We start from the raw sequence: 14,193 nt of genomic DNA on the forward strand, positions 1-14,193 counted from the left end.
ACAAAAAAAAAAAAAAAAAAAAGATGAAATCACAACAAATAGTGCCAAAATTCTTAGTAACTACTTATAAATGCCAAAAATTAGAGAACTCAGAAGAAATGGAGAGACTCCTAGATACGTATGACTTGCCAAATCTGAACTGAGAAGAGTTAAAATCTTGAATAATCCAATAACAGGTAGTGAGATTAAATCAGTAAAAAACAAAAACAAAACATACATTGGAGGAAAGATAGCCACTTTAATAAATGGTACTGGGGAAATTAGATACCCACGTGAAGAAGATTGAGTCTGGACCTCTCTATCTCACTATGTACTAAACTAAAATCCAAAGTCGATCAACAATCTCCTGGATATGAATATATTTAGAATAGTATTTTCTCCTTTCTGCTTAAAATTGAGCACTTAGGACATATCTTGGTTCCTTGCTTCCAAATCTAAACCTAGAACAATAAATTTAAGGTTCATTTAAAAATGTCCTAAAGTAAATAATATAATTATATTTAGCTATTATTACTAGCCTTACTGCAAATGTTCAGCATTCATGTTGGAGGCTACTATATTAAACAGTAATAGTTTGGGCTATTCATCTGGAAAGCTAATGAATACAGGATTTCCTAGAGTTTTTTTCTGTGTACTTTTGATATTTTCCAAACCACATGGCTTATTATAAAATTCTTACTCCTTGAGTTACCTGAAAATACTGTTTTACTACTAAAGTGTATGCTCTTGCACTTGCAAGGCAGGTGGCGGAACCACTGAGCTAAATCCCCGGCCCTACTATTCTTCTTAAATAATGTGATCTTTTCACATGCAAACTCTTGAAATTATTTTTATCTTTAATGCTTAAAATTTTTCTGTACTATGTATTTGAATTGACCATTCCAGGTCAATTTTCATAAGTATATGGTGGATTAGTTTTAATAGTTTTAATACACAGATTCAGATCTTTAATTCTAAAAGTTTGTAGTTCTAAACATTACCGCAGTTTTACTATTTTATCTTTTTAAGATCTCCAGTTGTATGTATGCTGGATCTTTCTGGTTATCTTCTCTATTGATCATATCCTCTTTGACATTCTCGCCTGTTTTCTTTCCTTTCCTCAATACCACTCATTAAATTTTCATTCACCTCTATTCTTCCTGGGGTACTTTGTAATTTAGTCTTAATTACTTAGATGATTCAATTACGTTCTTCAATTTCTTCTGGTTCATTCTAATTTCATATCTTACTGGTGTCTATCCATTTACATTCCAAATTTTTGACTTAGGATTTTACTTTTCTTATCTACAAAACATGGTTTAATACAGGTCACAAATGTAACTGTACTGTATACCTAAAATGTACCAAAAAACAAATACAGGTCACAGTCTTCTGTTATAAATGGTTTTCCTTAGGAGGAAACTTAACAGGTGTGATTAGTGCACACTCATTTTAATTGCCATATTCAGGGTCTGCTAGGAGTATGTGTATTTGCTGAAGTTAGAAAGCTGGATGTGGCATATGCCTGAAATCCCCACACTCTAGGAGACTGGGTCAAGAGGATCAGTAGACAAGTTTGGGTTACATAGCAAGCTAAAGGCCAGCCTGGACTACATAGAGAATTTAAGTATTTAAAATTGCAGGTGTTCAGTCTTAGAATGTTTTAGGAGACACTAAACATGTATTTGCTCTATATAAAATAATGCAGTCACTTATAGCATTATACCCTGAATGGCTAATAAGTAGATGCTGTGCTTTTGGTTCATGGGTTACTCTTTGAATAAGGTCCTTGAGCTGTTCTTTGGAATCCAGTGGCCACTAAATCACACATGATTACTGAACATTTAAAAGTGTTGCTAGCTGAAGCCGAAATAAGCCATAATTTAAAAGACTTAGTAATGGAAAGAGTGTAAAATGACTTATTTTTGTATTGAGTACATGTTAAGGAGATAATATTTATATACAAATGATATCTATTAAACTTAAAGTTAAAATACTGTAATATGTTTGCTATAGATTCACCAACATTGGTCCAGAGGAATATAAATTTAAGCATTGTACTAGTATTTTGAAGATCAAAATATGAGTTTTTTTCACACTTTAATGAGATGTATATATATCATTAAATCGTATGAACAGGAAAAGAAAGTAGCCGTTTATAATATGGTAAAGTAAGTCAGCTTTCATATTTAAGAGAAGAGAATTTAATTGCATGTCTAAAGAAAGGAGAAGAAAATTATAGGAAACTTAATCTTATATGAAAGACCAATGTGTGTGACACAGAAAGATCTTTTATCTGCAGTGTTTACTTTTTTTCCTATTTTTCATTTCCACACTCCTAAAAGCAAAGTGTGGAATGATGAAATTGGTGTGAAAAGAAAGATAAAGCAGTCAGAAGTCAGAGTGACAGGAGAAGACAGGTGGTAATAATGGAAATATCCTTTCTATGTCATCCTTAGAAAGTAGGTACTTAGCCTTTATGAAACAATTCTTAATGAGGGGTCCTATTTCTGTTTTTGACTGTCCTAAGACTACAAAACACTCTTTAGTGTTGGTCCTTAATCATCTTCAGTTATTACTTGTTGGTTATCACTTGTTGGTTCTATTTCTAGATCCTTGATGAATAGAGAATATTCCTTTCTTTGCAGTGACCTTTCTGTATTTGAAGATAAATTGTCATATTCCTTATTCCTTCGTTTAGCCCTGTATGTACAGAGACTGTACACTATTGTAAGATGATAGAGAAAATGTTGATAATGTGTTTTCCTAAAATGTGTGTAGAATATTTGTGTTCTTATTTGAAAATACTTGTTGGAAGGGTTAATCTTTATCTCTAGGAACCATGTAAGGGTTATCAAACTAAAACCAATAAGATGTACGTAGTTATTTTCAAGGAAATAACTCAAGTTTGGGAACTGCCAAGTGAGCCAACAGACCAGAGACCCAGGGAAAGGCTGAAGCTGTAGTTCTAAAGGCTGCCAACAGAATTCTGTCTTCCTTGGACATTGCCAGTCTTTAATCTTTTTAAGGCTTCAGCTGATTGGTTGAGGCCACCCACACCATGGAGGGCAAATCTGCTTTACTCAAAACTTGATTTAAAATGTTAATTACATCCAAAACACCATCACAGAAATATTCAGAATTTGACGGAACTCCTGGGCACCATGGTCAAGCCAAATTGACAACAAAATTAACTATGACAAGTAGAATATAAATTTCCACTAAAATATCAAGATTGTGTGGCTCAATAATTATGTGTTGGGATAAGTATTAGTAAATAGTGCCATTAGAATTAGAAATTTCCACATAAGAATCTGTAATTACTGAGATTTTTCATGATTGCTTTCTAATGTTTTATTATAAATACCAAAGTGGGCTCCAAAAGACAGAGTAATTTTTTTTCTAGTAGGGACATATGGGTTCAGAGTCTAGGTTTTAGCACACAGTGTTCTTTTGGGTGAATTCATTTTAGATGCTTGTAATTTTCTCTGAGAATAGTTGAGGATTATATATCTTTTCATTCTACTAAAGGAGCAAACAGAATGTTTTCATTTGGATCATAATAGCTTAGTTACAGGTTGATCACCTTTTCTTTCTGATGCATGTGGGAGGGATAATACAAAGGCAAGGTAATTTTCTAACATGATTTCTGAAAACTTAAAGAACATTTCTGCATGTTTGCTTTTGAAAAATGTAAGACCTGATTAGCTTAATGAAGAGTGAAAATTTGTGCCTAAGCTAGTGATTGCTAATTCTAAAAACTTCTATTCTTGACTTTAAATTCTTGATGAGCAGGTTCCTAAATTATAAGGCAATCTCTGGATTACCTCAGTCTTCTTTTGTGTTAGAAGTAATTGCAACCACTACATCAGTAAATATAATGCAGCTGCCTCATCTTTAATATTTCCATAACAGTTTATTTCCTGAATTCAAGATTGTATCAGTGTATATTTGTTATTTTGTGTGTGCTTTCTTCATTTCTTCTGTTATAAATTTTGTAAGGGCAGAAATGGAAGTCTATATAACAGTTAATTAGGTACCACCATATATTAGTTGATAATTGTCCTAGAGAGTTCAGTGGTGTCGGTAGATGGGAAATCAATACATTTTAGTACATTGTAATACATGATTTGATAAAGCTAAATACAACATATTGTAGAAACAGAGCTAGGTTGAATTCAGTTATGAGCTCAAGAGTGTCACAGAGGGAGTGGCATTTCATCTGGGTCTTGATCAATAAATAAGTATTGTATAACTGTTCTCTTGTCCTTGTCTTTCTATCTAGATTTCTTCAAATCCTTCTGTCTACCTTTTACAACTGCTCAATACTGGTAGCTTTGAACTGCTGGCAAAAAACAAAAAATCACAAAGTGGGTGTAGCCTGTTGCTTTTATAAACATAGGCTTTCCATCTTCACTCAGTACTACAACATATTTTTTAGAACCTACACATATTCCTTCACTGTAGAATGTATTTGTGTCTATATCTGCTGAGAATGTGCTTTTTATCCTTAAAAATTCAGCTCAGATATTATTTTATTTGTGAACGTTCTGTGATATTTATTCAATTGTAATTAGATTTCCACTATATATTCCTTATATATAATCTCTGTGGTGGTGCCAGTCACATTGAATTTTCATAATTTATCAATCTCTCTCTTACTAGACTATTAGCTTTCTGAAGATGATTTATTTCATCTTTATTATATATTTCTGGCTTCGGAGGGATTCAGTAAAATTATACTTGATGACTGCATCTATTCCCGTGTGTTTCTGACATTCTGACAACTGGGAAATACAGTATCGCGTATAAGTACTTGGCAGAGTTTTAAGCAGGACCAAGGAATGCTGAATTTTGAAAATACAGTGTACTTTAGTTATATAAATATGTGGATTGTGGGAAGAAGAACATCCAAACAAAGGAAACAATTGGTGAGGAAGAAACCTAGTCCACTAAGAAACTAAAAAGCTTATTATGGCTAGCAAAAGGGCACATGCTGCAGGCTGTGGGTATGGCCTACCTCCTGACCGTTGGACCAGATAACCTAGAACTAATTTTTGATTTTTTTTTAGGAAGATCTCAGTGAACACGTAGTTCAAGGTGACGCCCTTCCAGGACATGTGGGCACAGCATGCCTCTTATTATTCACCATTACAGAGAGTGGGCAGAGTGCTGGGGTCCTTACCCTTCCTATCATGAGCAGGAATTCCAGGACAAACACAGGCAAAATGCGAGATGACTTTATCATCATTAAGCCATTAACAGGATACAATTGTGACATGAAATCTTTATTTTCCAAGTATTGAAAGCCAAGAATACCATTGGCTGTTGGAAAGTGTGCAGGTGAACTTGACAACAACCACTTAGCTAACTACAGTTCAGGAAAATACTATGGCTTCTTTAAGAAATGCTGCTACTCTTGGTGCAGCTTTTGTAGAATTTGATGCCCATCTTTCAAAGGACTTTGTGCCTGTGGTGAATCATGATCTTACCTGTTGTTTGACCTTGAAAGAGAAATTTAATGCTGATCCAGTTGAATTATTTGAAATTCCAGTAAAGGAACTAACATTCAACAAAATCCAGTTGTTAAAACTTTCTTACATGACAGCACTGAAATCTAAAGATTGGAAAGAGTCTAATTGAGGGAGAAAATTCCTTTTCTGGAAAACCAGCTATTTCTTTCTCTTAAGATGATTTTAGAGTCTTTGCCAGAAGATGTAGGGTTTAATATAGAAATAAAGTGGATTTGCCAACAAAGGGATGAATTATGGGATGGTAACTTGTCAACATATTTTGACATAAATCTGTTTTTGGATATAATTCTAAAAAATGTTTTAGAAAACTGGGAAAAAGAGAATTGTGTTTTCTTCATTTGATGCACATATTTGTACAATGGTTCAACAAAAGCAGAACAAATATCCCATATTATTTTTGGTTCAAGGAAAATCTGATATTTACCCTGAACTTATGGACCTCAGATGTCAGACAACCCCCATGCTAATGAGCTTCGCACAGTTTGAAAATCTTCTGGGGATAATTGCACATACTAAAGACCTGCTCAGAAACCCACCCATATTCGGGAGGCAAAAGCTTAGGCCCTCACCATATTCTGCTGGGGGGTGACACCAGTGATCTTGAAAAACAGAAGGAAGTTGAAAGAATTTGGAGTTAATTGTCTAATTTATGGTAGGATATATGATTGGATGCCTGAACGGCTAAATATATTATAAGTGGAGCATTTGGAACGCTTGAAGCAAGAATTACCAGAGCTTAAGAGCTGCTTGTATCCCACCATTAACCACTTTGCCCTCTCATCCCTGTGGGGGGAGCCCAACAACTATGTGGATGCCAATGGCATCAATCGTGTGGAGAGCGCTTAGCTTCTGTTGTGCAGACCTTTCAGCGGTGGCTCTTGCTGATGTTCACTTTCCATCTTCTCTGCCTTTGGGGTTTCTCAGTCCAATGAAGTGATAATGAAATATTTACTCTTCCACTATAGTTCTTGCAAGAATTTCGAGTATGCTCTTTAAATCACTTGGCCAGGTATAATTGCAGTCAGTCTCTACAATGAGAAAACTTACTGGTTGACAAATATTTTTTAATAAATAAGCCTAATGTAATGTTAAATTTATATTACAAACATAGGTCTTTGAAATTAACTATATAAATATCATAGTTACACTTCTTAGCTTTTTATTTATCAGGTCTCAAATCTTTAGCCCTTGAGGAAAACGACTATGCATAGTTACACCTGACCATGGAAAAAAATAAGTACCTCAAATGCATGCATTTGCACTGGTGATTCCAGCTGCACAATCCTTTGTGACATCTGTGTATATAGTTTTTTGTTTTTGTTTTTTTTAACCTGGATTGACATGCACAGAAACCATTTTCATTCAGTATGAGCCTTGAGGCTGCTGCCATTTTTCCACTTAACCAAACCAGCCTGGAGGTGCACCTTGAAACTAGTTACATTTACCTTTCAAGAGTTCTTTTGCATAAATGTTAAAATTTCAAAATGCTACAGGGTAATTTAACATACTAACGATTAGCAAGAAATATGTATTGCATAATTAATAAAGTAGATCACAGTGTATAAATCCAATTTGATGCATGCTTTATATTTGAAGCATGAAATTATACACTTTACTGTCCTTGTGTGTGACGCTCTGTGAGAAGATGGCAAGGACTAACAATATTTCGTTGCCTAAAAAAAACCAGCCTGTTTGTAGGCATTTGAAATATGTTTACTTAGTGTCTCTACCTGTTACTCATTGTTGCTTTGTGGGTTTGTTTTATGTGCGTTTCTGTTGTATAGTAGTTAAATCTCCATGCAAAAAACAAAAATTCTGAATATTGGTATTCTTTATTGGTTAATATACATCATGCATGTAATTTATTTAGGAATGTAGAAGATCTTACTAAATATGTGTGCATGATTTTAGGATTATGCTGTTTTCTTTCTTTAGAAGTGGATTGTATTGACCTAACTGTAACTTAGTGAATGTTAAGTAAATTGACAGATATATTTTCTTCATGATAAAAAAAAAGGCACATGCTAGAAGGATCAAGAGATGAAACTTTTCAAGGACTAAGATATCAAATTATGAAAGAGCTTTCATGCCATACCAAGACCATAGTAGTAAAAGCAAGTAAAAATCAGTGGAAACAGAGGTAATTGTTTTAAAGACAAATTGGAGGATAAGCCATGAAGAAGACATTTTTTTTCAAACAAGGGTTAAGGAAAATTAATATAGGCTGGTTTATGTGTGAAGAAACAAAATATTTGCACTTTGAATTACTGGGAAAGAGTATCTGTAGACAGTGATAGAGAGTGGTTTAGTAATCACACATCCCTAATCCTACCATCACACATTTCAGATTTCACTACCCTCAACTTCATGACGCTTTGCGGGGGAAGGTTGGACATTTAGACAGAAGTCACAACAGTTAGGGAAAGTGAGGCCAAGTTATCAGCCACTTCATGTAGAATCATTTGTTCAAGAAGATGGCAGCATTTGGAGGGGAGACGGAAAATTGAAAAAAAAAGTTGTAGTTAATTTGAAGATAAGAGTGCTAGTAATAAGAATGGGGCAAGTAAAATGTCACCAGATAGTAGAGGTAGGGAAGAAAGAAACTTTTTGATCCAAGCCAGAAGACACAGTACCTTAGATATTTTGCAAAAAGAAACTACAACTCAAGGGGGGAACCAAAATGGTGGAGTATTGATCAGTAGCAAAATGTTGCCCCTCTGGAATCCAGAATACAAGTTTTGTACCTTGAAAATAACAACTTGACAAAGAAAAATAAAAGTAGATTCCTGGGAATCTGGACAGTAGTGAGAGGAAATTTAGAATAGAGAAGTTAGAGAAATGGACCTCAACACAGAAAAAAATAAAGCATTCTGGCGGAACCTGTCTTAGAGACAAGGAAAGCCGCCAGGGCCAGGAACTTCAGGAAAAAAACAATGGATCAGGCCAACCATGTGAGCCCCCAGAAAAGCCCATAGCTATGGTTTAAAAAACAGCCTGGGGATTTTACTGCAAAAGTGACTGCTTCTGCACGGGGGCTCGACAGTTGTAGAAGGAATCCAGTGCTGCACCCGCCATATTGCCAGTGTGTTCATTCAAGCATCTTTTTGGGAAACGGTTTTTAAAACCCCAGAACAACTAAAAAAACAACTTCACTTTAGTGTTCCTAATACTGCCCTCTCACAGTGACTGGGTGAGAGATGACGATGGGAGACAGTGGAGAGGGTACAGGCCCGACGACGTAGCACCCTCTAAGGAGTTTCAGTATAGGCTGGCAAGGACGTGGGGCCCCAACCTCCATGGTGAGAAGCCTGGCCCACGTGAGTGGTTTTCAGAAGTGGCTGGGTCTGTCAGAAAGTTGCTGAAATGAAATGTAGCAGTCTGCTTGAACCCTTCCCCTGCTACTCACATCCAGCACAGTTCAGAGGTTTGCTTGCTTTCCCTGTCTACCAACGTGAGCAGGTACACACTTCTGCTTACATGGTTGTCACAGCCTGTGGTAAGAGGACAGGGGCCTTTGGAACAAGGGGGCACCTCACAAATCCACAGGCCATAAATCTAGATGGAGAAAAACTATAACTTGCTGAATTCCAAAACTGCGAGTGGTGGAAAGAAACCATTCATTTTAAACAGAGAGAAGATTTACTTCTTAGACTTGTTTTTCCTCCTGTTTTTTTGGGGGGTGGGTGGTCTTTTTTCTTTTTAACTTTTTCTTTATGTTCTAATTTTTTCTTTTTCTATTGTAGCACTACATCTATTTTATATGAAGTTATTCACATTTTACCAATTGGTTCTTTAGCTATATACCCTTTGTGTGTGTGTGTGTGTGTGTGTGTGTGTGTGTACCAGAGATCGAACTCAGGACCTTGCACTTGCGAGGCAGGCAGTGGAGCCACTGAGCTGCATCCCCAGCCCCTTTAGCCCCACTCTTCTTCTTGAAGTTTGGTGTTTCCTCGATTTACTTCTCAGGACAAGACTTAATCCTTCCATCTCACAGATCCACACTTTTCCTCACGGTAGCCTGTACTCAACTCTTGTGTCACAGCTCTGTCTTAGCCACTCTCCCTAGTAAGTCAGAGATCTCTGCAAAGTTACACAGAATCATTAATTCTTTACTATTTTAGCATTGGATTGTTGTTCTGAATTGTTTTTTCTTAATCTTTTGGAAACTACCATGAAATTTATTTTTAATCAGTTATACCTTCTGTTTTTCCTTCCCCATTTTTAACACCTTTCCTGAGCCTCATTGGACAACTTTGAATTTCTATTTTCTTTGTAATTTTACTCCCGCATAACTTTAGAAATTTCTCAGCTGTATTTATGCCAACATGATTCTATTTGGATTTTCTTGCCCACTCTAGATTTTTTTTTTTTTTTTCGTACCAGGGATCAAACTCAGGACCTTGTGTTTGCCAGGCAGGTATGGAACCACTGAGATACATCCCTGGCCCTGTAGATTTTTTTTTTAATAAAGCAAGACTCATTACAGATAATTACCACTTCTTTGCTTTTTTAGTTATGTGTCTAACTAAACATTTGTCTTCTTTTCTTTACTACAACTGAGATACTTTCCTGATTGTTGCTGTCTTTTCCATGCTCTCAGTTTCACAGCGCTCTTCTTTTGGGGAAACTGAGAGCTGAGTGTGATGTCCTCATCTCTACTTACTGGGATTACGCGATCTTCTCGACTTCAGTTGTGTGATCTGTGAGCTAGTAAATGTCTGTACTGAAGTACAAGTAGGACACTTTCTATTGCTTGCAGTATATCTATGTATGTGTATATATAAAGTTTAAAACAATTTTTTGTTTTTAAAATAAAAGTATACAACTTAAGAAATGTAGAAAAAGAAGAAAGCTATTTTATAAAACGACTCATACCATATAAATAGCTTCCTTTTAAAAAACATTTTTAATTACTTATGATATATATTCCTTTAAAATGATGGTTTTAATGATTTCATAATGTATTTTTTCAGTGGCTACACTGCACTGGTCAGTGTCTGTTGTTGAATATTTCTTAGATACATTTCTTTTTTTCCCTTTTCACCAGGTTTACAATAATGTTAATTCTAAGTGACTTCTTACCTTTTTTCCCTATGTTACTTTTTGGTTTTCATTCTGTTTTCTTAGAAAACTATAGTAAATTTTTTCTCACACTGACTAATAGTATAAAATAGTGTTTCTTCATGTGTATTCCTTGGATTACTTATTTTTTAGGTGCCTTATTAAGAAATGACTTATTTGAGAAGCAATATAGAATCCTGTAGGCTCACAGTAAACATTAGGAAATTAAGGACTTCAAAGAATCATGCAGATGACAAATCTCTTTAGCTTTACTTACTTCATACTTTCCCTAGAGGGTGTTTGATCGTAGAATGAAGATGGATCTTTAACTGACAAAGTTCCTTCACCGTGTTTTATTATGTCCTCGTTCTCCAGGTCTGTCATAAGATCTACATTTTGTGCATGGACCGTATTTTCACTAATTACTTTTGCCTTTTAGGTGAACAATTCTAGTCTTTAGTCTGCTTTTACCATAGTCATTAGCACAGTTCCTCATGGTGTTTACTTTCTTGGTAAATATCTTTTTTTTTTTTTAACTCTACAGTTTTTCATTTTTATGCAACTGATTTATGACACAGTTGATGGCAGTGATAAAGAAAACAGTTAAACTAGCACATCACCCTGCTTCTTCTAGTGATGATTTCCAAGCATGACTTCTCCAACTTGACATTATCCCTGGAACTGAAATGACTGCAAGACTGTCAGAATCACTTACTGTAATCTCACAACTTAATATTTAGTGAGACCTGTTTCTGATGATGAATCACTGTTAGTGGGTTTTATTCTGTTCATGACTGCATACATCCTTTTTTTAAGTCTTTTCTTTGTGTAAGGTTTTTGGGGAGAAGATTCTCAGCATGAAAGAAATGTCATTGTATTCATACACGCTCCCAGGTACACTTGATAAGCTTCTGTTTTCTTTTAGAAACATGAATTTATAACTTGTTAGGACTTTGCTTCTCTTGTGCTCAGCATATTTCTCTTGTATGTTTTAAACCTGTTTCAGTTTTTATTATACTCAGTTTCCTTTGTCTTCCTTAATAATGGACTCAGGCTAATTATTCTAAAAGTCTATACATTCTTGTCTTATCTTGCCGTAGTCCTTCTATAAAGCATGATAAATAAGAATACCTTTCACATAATAATTTGACACATCTGTCTTCAGCATGAAAATTTTTCCCCCTCCCCCAGCATAAAATTTTTAATGAAAGTTTTTTGGAAGAGCACTGGAGTAGTCAGGAAAATCAGTTTACTTGTCCTTTTTCAGTATAATCTTGAATTGTCTTACTTGAAATATGAAGAACATGACTTGTGCCTACCTCACATGACTGATTTGTTGTTGTCGTCTTTGTTGTTTTTGTGGTATTGGGGATATAACCAAGTGTCTTCCAATGGAAGCTGTGTCGCCATACCCAAACAGCTCCCCCTTTCATTTTTAATTTTGAGACAGGGCCTGACTAAGGGTCTGATTCAGGCTGGATTTGAACTTGTGGTCTTCATGCCTTTGGGATTTAAGATGTTGCAATTAGAGGCATGAACCATCAACACCAGGCTCACAGGCTGTTTTTAAAATGAAGAGATAATAAATTTGAAAATACTTTTGAAATTTTAACAAAATACTTCCAGTATGAAGTTAAGATACAAAGTTTTTATGGTAGTCAGATATTTTAAATGGCTTTCAATCACGTGTCTTTGAATGAGGGCAGTATTCGTCTGAGTAAGAATTAGCTAAAAATGATAGAGTGGGGTGGTACTTCAGAGAGGGAACATTGTCTGCTGAAAGCAGTTAGGAAATAGAATGATTCGTTTGGGTTACTAGGAGTATTTTTTTGTGGCTAGAATATAGGATATCAGTGGAGGAATATCAGAAGATGGAATTGGAAAACATGGATTTCCTAGAGTGTTTAATTAGAAATTGTGGGAGACCACTTAAAGATTTAGAGAATTGACAAGTTCCACTTTACTTTGTATCATTGTAGATAAAGATGGGAGAAGGCAAACTGGAGTTAGGGGTCTCTTGAGGCTGTTGCATTTCATCAGGGTCAAAACTGAGAACCTAAAATGGCATTGATGTAAAAAGGAAAGGATAGACACAAAAGATATGAGTGAGATGGGAATCTGTGGAACCTACTGTCTGATTATGTATGGGTGGGAAAAAAATTTACTAAGAAAGAGAAACAGAATTAGTCTTGGGAGACGTATATCAATTTTCTGTTATTCAATGAGGTAAAAATTAGAATGAATTTAAAGGAAAGAAGGTAGATTTAAGATATGTTAAATTTTCGATATTTATGTGTCTCCAAGTATGAATTTTTTGTGTCGTTGTTAGATAAAAGATGATTTGACACTAACTAAAGCCTTGTTTTTGGATTGGATTGCCCAGGCACAGAGCCACTTTGCTTGGTTTGTTTGCTTGAGTTTTTGAGACGGTCCCACTACTTTGGCCTTTCTATGTATCCTAGACTGGCTCAAACTTGCGGCGATCTTCCTGCTTCAGGCCTGCGCCACCACACCTAGCTAGAGCCAGGTCTCTTGTTATACCTTATTTATAAAATCTAATCCTTGAGAAATATATACTCCGCAGAGACCAGGACACAGTGGGTTCTCTGAGTCATCTTACTGGTCCTTGTAGTCAATTCCAAATGAGTCCTCAGTGAAAACCTGTCTTTTTCACACAGTCTGCTATCAGGATCCCTAGGCAGCAGTTATTATTATTCTCATAAACAAAACTTAAGACATTTTGTATTCCTCTAAAACTATTATCAATGTAGTCCAAATCCTTTTTTTTTTTTTTTTTTTTGGTACTGGGGTTCGAACTCGGGTCCTTGCGCTTGCAAGGCAGGCCACCGAACAACTGAGCTAAATCCCCAGCCCCCAAATCCATTTTTAACCTAATAAGAGTCATAGAAATAGCAGTCATTACTTTTATTTTTCTAGCTTGGATTTCACAGATCATCCAATGCTTTTCTTTAGTTTCTCTTCATGAAGCCTATGTGATAACATATCATAATTTCAGTTCAGTGTGGTAACATACCTGTTAACTCCCTTTTGGTATTTCACTAAAACCAATTACTTACACCTGTTTACTTGGCAGCATTGTCGAAAATCTTAGCCTTTCTCAGACCATAATTGTAAACTGTGAAGTGCTTCCCATCCCGTTTCCTCCCCCTAGCCAGTTGTACGTATTGTTTGAACTTCTCCCTGCACAACACTGCAGTTTGGCTTCTTGACTTACTCTTCTTTTGTTTCTTTGGCCCAATGGCCAAGTCTGAAGTGTGTAACTGAACTGCCTCCTCGTCTGTGGTGTCAGAAGGTAGGAGTAGAGTGGAGGCAGAGCTTTCATGAATGTAGTGGATTCTACAGTGGCTTCAGCAGCTGTTATTTTAGAGCACTGTCGCCATTTTCCCTTTGGGTATGAATCCTTCAAGGTTCAAGGACGCTGGGAGCCTGTAATTTGTGGGTATACTCAAAACGTTTTTGTAACTGCAGCTGAGTCAACATCAAGGGAGAGAGAGTTTATTCTTGCAGTTAAAATGTCAATGGTAATATGGCCTGTAATCCCAGCACTCGGGAGGCTGAGGCAGGAGGATTGCTGTGAGTTCGAGACCAGCCTAGTGAG

At 35.9% G+C, this 14,193-nt stretch overlaps 1 protein-coding gene and 1 pseudogene across 1 annotated transcript in view; both read left to right on the plus strand.

Annotated features, from left to right (window-relative positions):
* Rap1gds1 (Rap1 GTPase-GDP dissociation stimulator 1) overlaps positions 1-14,193 on the plus strand; it is a 114,633-nt gene that overhangs the window by 13,416 nt on the left and 87,024 nt on the right. The gene's annotated exons all lie outside the window — the stretch shown is intronic.
* LOC104874100 lies at positions 4,973-6,359 on the plus strand (annotated as a pseudogene).

The sequence above is a fragment of the Fukomys damarensis genome, unplaced genomic scaffold (genome assembly GCF_012274545.1).
Source record: "Fukomys damarensis isolate Sample0158 unplaced genomic scaffold, DMR_v1.0_HiC HiC_scaffold_32, whole genome shotgun sequence".
In the NCBI taxonomy this organism is placed as follows: domain Eukaryota; kingdom Metazoa; phylum Chordata; class Mammalia; order Rodentia; family Bathyergidae; genus Fukomys; species Fukomys damarensis.